The sequence below is a fragment of the Diabrotica virgifera genome, chromosome 5, assembly GCF_917563875.1.
Source record: "Diabrotica virgifera virgifera chromosome 5, PGI_DIABVI_V3a".
Lineage (NCBI taxonomy): Eukaryota > Metazoa > Arthropoda > Insecta > Coleoptera > Chrysomelidae > Diabrotica > Diabrotica virgifera.
In genome coordinates this window covers 247,037,911-247,044,007 of record NC_065447.1, presented here as the reverse complement: position 1 = coordinate 247,044,007, position 6,097 = coordinate 247,037,911, and positions in this window count along the sequence as shown.

Sequence of the window (6,097 nt, the reverse complement as noted above, 5' to 3'; positions counted from 1 at the left end):
ATTATTAGGTTAAGGTTTAACGTTAAGCTGACGTCGGGTATAACCTCTATACTACAATGTAATTTACTGGAAGACATTTAACGACTGCTCAACGTCGGGGATTACAGAGTATTTATTAGTATCGAACCCAACGTTCAGGAGACGTCGGGTGTTTTCTCAGTAGGTATATGGTAGATTGCTGCATGTACTTGCGGGAAGGTGAGATCGACAATACAACGTAGGTAATAACAACGTAGTACTTAAGTAAAGTTGTATACGTTAACCTGACGTCAAAGTTTTTTTATAAGATACCTGTAATTTACTAAAAAACGTCGACGACTATCCAACGTCGTAAAGTAAATTTTCGACAATTGGTTGTTTAGTTTCCAACTAGAAAACGACGTAAAAATTTGCTGATTGGGGCCTATCTGACTTGACTCATCTTGACTTATATGACTATAATATGACAGATATTACATTGCATAACATAACCTTACTTTTTTACACTTGGTTTTTCTAGTTTTTCTATAAACAGTATATTAACAATAACAATTTATTGAATGAAAAACCTATATAGTTAAAAAAATATATAGTTGTTCTTTGAGAAAAACAATGTCTCAAAATGAAGGGGAAATGCATGGAAAAAAGAAATCAAATGCCACCACCAGATTAAGGCGTGTTCACGACGACGACCGGTCGTCGGGAGTCTGTCGTCAAGACCAGGTTGTTTGCGCTTACTTTAGGACGTATTAGGTATACCAATAGGTAAATTCGAGGTGTGCAAGGTAAAAATAGGTTATACTAAAGGTCGGCAGGGGGTGTCCTTGTCCAAATCAGTTAAAATGTAGTGCAATTTAGGTAGCGAGTCAAATCCGCCATTAATGAAAGATCGCCATGGTTCAGCCATTTTTTGAAACATAATGTTTGGAAATTTTTTGCTAGATTTTAATGAATATTTGATTTTAATTAACGAATTTTGTTTATATATAACTCAAGGATAATTTTGTATGGGTCTAGACATAATAATATGTTATTTTAATTACTACGGTTATTTCTATTTTTACCGTTTTGTTCGATTTAACCTGTAAATTTCTGAGGCGCTTTCAGTTTTTAGCAATTTTTACACCTAGTTTAACAGTACACTTCCTTGCGTTTGTAAATTTTTGACCGCATTATGCAATGAGGCAGATGATTAATAAAATAATTATACAAGTCACTTAGGTTATATTCTGAATAGAGTAGGAACCTACTTAAATAAGTATCAACAGGCCGTCATGCATCTTAGTTTCTGATGAATTAATATCCTCCAAGATTATTCACCTATTTGGTAAAAATGAAGTGTGTCGGCCGTACTTCTGTGGTAGAGAATTTTATACTATTACTTTACAAGACCAAAGTCCTAAAAACTAATCTCGAGCTGAGAAGTCGAGAGGGGGACGTCGAGGCAACCCGTATTTCTATTCCCCACTTAGGTGCAAATAGCGGTTTTCTGACCGTCGTCGCAACGTCGTTTATTAACGTTGGGGCATTTAATCCAACGTTAAGACGTCGTAATATTACGTCCTATTGCTTCTTGGGTAAAAAGTAGTGAACAAATCAAAGATGGAAAGAACAGTTCGAAGAAACATAATCCAAACACGAGGCGACCCCAAATATAGAGGAAGAAAATGAAATACAGGAGTTAAAGATTAGCACAGATGAAATTACGAAAGATGAAATACAAAACATACTGAAGCAACTCAAAAATGACAAAACCCCTGGAAGTGACAGCCTACCGATAGGTTTAATAAAAGCCGACCCAAACGAATGAGTAGAAATGTTTACACAAACTCTTTAAAAAGATATGGGCCGATGAGGAGCTACAAAAGTATGATGGTGAATGCGTGTGATTGGCTATGAAAGAGAGATGGAATGACGATTTTAAAATAGATGAGAGAAAATGGATTCATTGTGTAATTACCATCGAAAGCAATCAGTCCAGTTTGAAAGCATTGTGTTAGTGTAAATTGTATTAAGTTGGTGACCGTGGAAGCAGGATTTTGGAAGGCGAAAACGAGACCAAGTCGAGAAGTCCAAACTCCTTGTGTCCGAAAAGATTCCGAGTTTCTGTAAATAAAGAATAGAAGTATTATATAAACTTTGCACGAGGTACCCAGTCGAGGAGAAATATCTTTGGGCCCTAAAAATTGCTATTGTTTTTATATCGAGTCGGATATTTTAATTTGTGGAGAGAATTCGAACGAGTGCTGTATTGAAACAGTTGAAAGGAGAAGCACAGTTTGCAGAATCAGAAGAGCACGTTGTGGGAGATCTAGGACAACACAATCCAGCAGAATAAGTAAGGAGTCCGTCGGCAAAGGTTAGTCAGATTATTTGTGACAAGAGATTGTTGTTTCGTATTACATAGCATATTTGTATTTTGAAAGCCACATCAACTTAATAGTATTGCAACATAAATTATTCATTCGTAAATTCATAGAAGGTATAAAGTAATTGATTTAAAAGTGGAATTAAAAATTGTTTTCTTTTTATAATAATAATTAGAGCAATCTACCGATTCAATTGAATATATTTGGTTCACAAAGGAGATAATAGAATTAAAAGTTTTTTTTTGATTAGATAAGAAATTTTACACAGAATAAAGTTTAGCATAAATTTGATTTTTTTATGTTTTATGGGATAGTAAATAGTTTTAAGTACCTGGGATCGGTATTACAGAGTAATGGAGAAATAGATGGAGATGCGTGCAGTAGAATTAGGGCTGGATGGATGAAGTGGAAAGAAGCGAGTGGTGTGTTGTGTGACAGAAAAATTCCAATGAAGCTGAAGGGAAAATTCTATAAAACAGCTATAAGACCGGCTATGATGTACGGAACTGAATGTTGGGCGGTGAAAAAGAAAGAGGAACAACGAATGCATGCGGTGGAGATGAGAATGCTTAGATGGATGAGTGGAGTGACAAGAAAGGATAAAATTAAAAATGAGTATATTAGGGGAAGTCTAGGTGTGGCACCAATTGATGCCAAAATGAGAGAGCATAGGTTGAGATGGTTTGGTCATGTTCAACGTCGAGACGTTAATCATCCAATACGAAGAGTAGCTGAAGTGCAGATTCCTGGAAGGAGTAGGAGAGGTAGACAAAAGAAGACGTGGCGGGAGACGATTAGGTAGGACATGTTGGTAAAGAGGATTAATATTGATATGACCCAGGATAGAATTGTGTGGAGAAATGCAATTAGGGAAGCCGACCCCGCATAAGGCAAAGAGAATGATGATGGTATAGTAAATAAATGGTAGTTTAAAAATTTATATGTATTTTTGAGTATATTTATTTTCCCTGTTTATCCTGGATAAAGCAAGCAACGAGAAATACTAGAAGCCACAAAATAAAGGTAATGCATACAATCAAATTAGCCCTGAGAATGTGTTTTATTGAAAAAGTTTATTAAATTTTGTTTTATGATTAGCATTTAAAATAATTAATTAATTAATGTAATTAATAAAAGGAATCTTAATCTCATAACTACACGAAGAAAATCCAGATCATAACAATATATTATATAAACTTTACATACTTCATTGGATCACCTGTACCCAGTGGGGGATCTAGAAGTGTGCCTTGGGAGGGGGGACTTTCAATGAAACACCAACCAAAAGACATAAATAAGATGAACCCAATAAAAGATAAATAATAACTTTTAGGTATGTATTAAGTTATCTTAATTTTCCTAACTATGATAGCAGGTTTATTGGGTTGATTTTGTGTGTCTATAGTCTATGGTATGGTATAAGTTATCTACCAAATAAAGCGTTTATGCTAACACTTCGACTGGCCTAACGGTAATATTGTTATCCTTACCTTGCACTTCTACCTTTGTAATAATTTATGCTTCTTTCAAACTATAAATTTTGAGTTGTGCAAAAGCCATTCATTCATAATATTGATTGTATGAATATTTTATTCGAGAATATTATTAGCGATTGCATCAGACCACAACTACACCCACAAACGATAAACGAGTACAAAGAAGTGATCTGCAAAACAGTTTCTGGAAATGGAAAAGGTAAATAATTGGCTTGACAAGGGACAATTTTACCCCTAGCTATGGTCTGATTCTGTTTTATTAAAATTGATACATATTAAGGCAATTCTATCTATTACTTAACGAAGGTAAACTAAAAGTATAAATCAACATCATCAGAGGTCAGAGACGTATATTCTGACAATCTAACAAGAAAATGGGGAGGGTGACTCATAAATAATGTAACATGATATAGGTACTATATGTACGAGGTGTAAATCAAATATGCAGTTAATTAATAAGAAAATCATAATAATATCAAATCTGTAATACCGAATTTACTTATTACTTAATACTTTTATTATAGAATAGATAATATTATTATAGAATACTTACTTAATACCGAAGGATCAAAATAACACCCAAGATCCAGCCAAATACCGCCCAATTACTCATCTTCCAACTTTCTATAAATTGGGCGCATCCTGTGTAGCCCGGGGCGTATCTACGAACACTGTGCTCTGAACAATATCATATAGCCATAACACAACGGATGGGCTAAGGGTTCCATGGATTGCAAAGAACAACTTATCATCGACTCAGTAATTTCTAACCAGGCAAATTCCAAAAAGAGGAACCTTTTTACTGCCTCCATTGATTAAAAGAAGGCCTTTGATTCAGTGCCGCATGAATGGCTTATAGATATATTGAGAATATATAAACTTGATAATAATTATAGTGACCATTTTAAAGCATATAATGACAGAGTGGAAGACTAAAATTCACCTTCAAATAGGTACCTGGTGAAAATAATAACATCGAAACTGAAAATATCGCAGCCGGGACCTGTTCCAAGGAGATTCATTGAGTCCACTGTGGTTCTGTCTAGCTATGAACCCAATATCTCAGCTATTGAACTACACTGACGCAGGTTTTAGAACTGATGACTTGAAATTAATGGCTTCCACTCTGTTCCGTCTCCTTATGGTTTAGTTAATTTTTGTTTCGATTTTATTTTACATGTAGATGCATATCAGAACATTCCTAAAGCTTGGGTAAATTATTTTCCAGAAATATCTTAATAGATTAAAATACATTCATTCTTACCCATAGTTCTGGGTAATATTTGTCAATTGTATTCCTGATTCTCTTTATAAAGTTAGGTATTTGGAAAGTTTGTGCGAGGTAAGCTATGTTGCTGCTTCTTGATGGCGATTGAAGCGAGGACAGTGATGACGATTTGTTAATTACGTTTTTTTTTCAAAGTGAAATTTTGTAGAATAGATAAAGACATTTTTGCTTTCCCCACCACACGGGATTTCTGGTCGAGCGCTTTTTGTAATTTTAGTAAGTAGTAGCAAACAAAACTTTGATCTGTAAACACCTCTAGCAATCAATAAAGAGTTCTATCGAAAAGTGTCGCCGAATATTATTTTAATTGCTAAAGTAATATTTAATAGCATCGTATATTCACGGTAAACTAATCGTGAATCAAACACACTCGAAACCAACTAGATGAGATGCTAAAAACTGTAGAATCCTTTTCTAATGATATTAGTATGCACTTTGGACTAGACAAGTGCCGTGTTTTAACTATAGTCAGAGGAAAAGTACCTACAGCCTGGAGGATTCGATATGCAAAATGGCCAGAACATGGGGGCCATGGGTGAAAACGATATGTATAAATATCTTGGAGTAAAGCAAGTGCGGAAAATTGACCATAAGCAAATGAAAACTGAGATAATTGCGGAGTTTATAGGAAGGGTAAAAAAGGGTTTTTAAAGCGTAAACACTCGACCAATAGGTATCTATGGAGTGAGTGAAATATTGTGAGAAGATATCTTAACATTACATACTACAATCACTTATAATTTACCGCTTGCTAAACAAATATTTTTCGAATTATCAAGTTCAGATTTCTAGCTCCAAAGAAAGAAAAATGGAATAAGTCATTGCAGACACCAAAATGAATTTAAAATTATCTCTGTCTAGCTGCATCCCTGCTTGTGAAGTGTTGGGCTGTTATACGTTTTTTGGCCAAAATGTAAGAATGATGACTGGCCGGTCAGCACCTCTTTTGTCTTGTTTATGCTCTG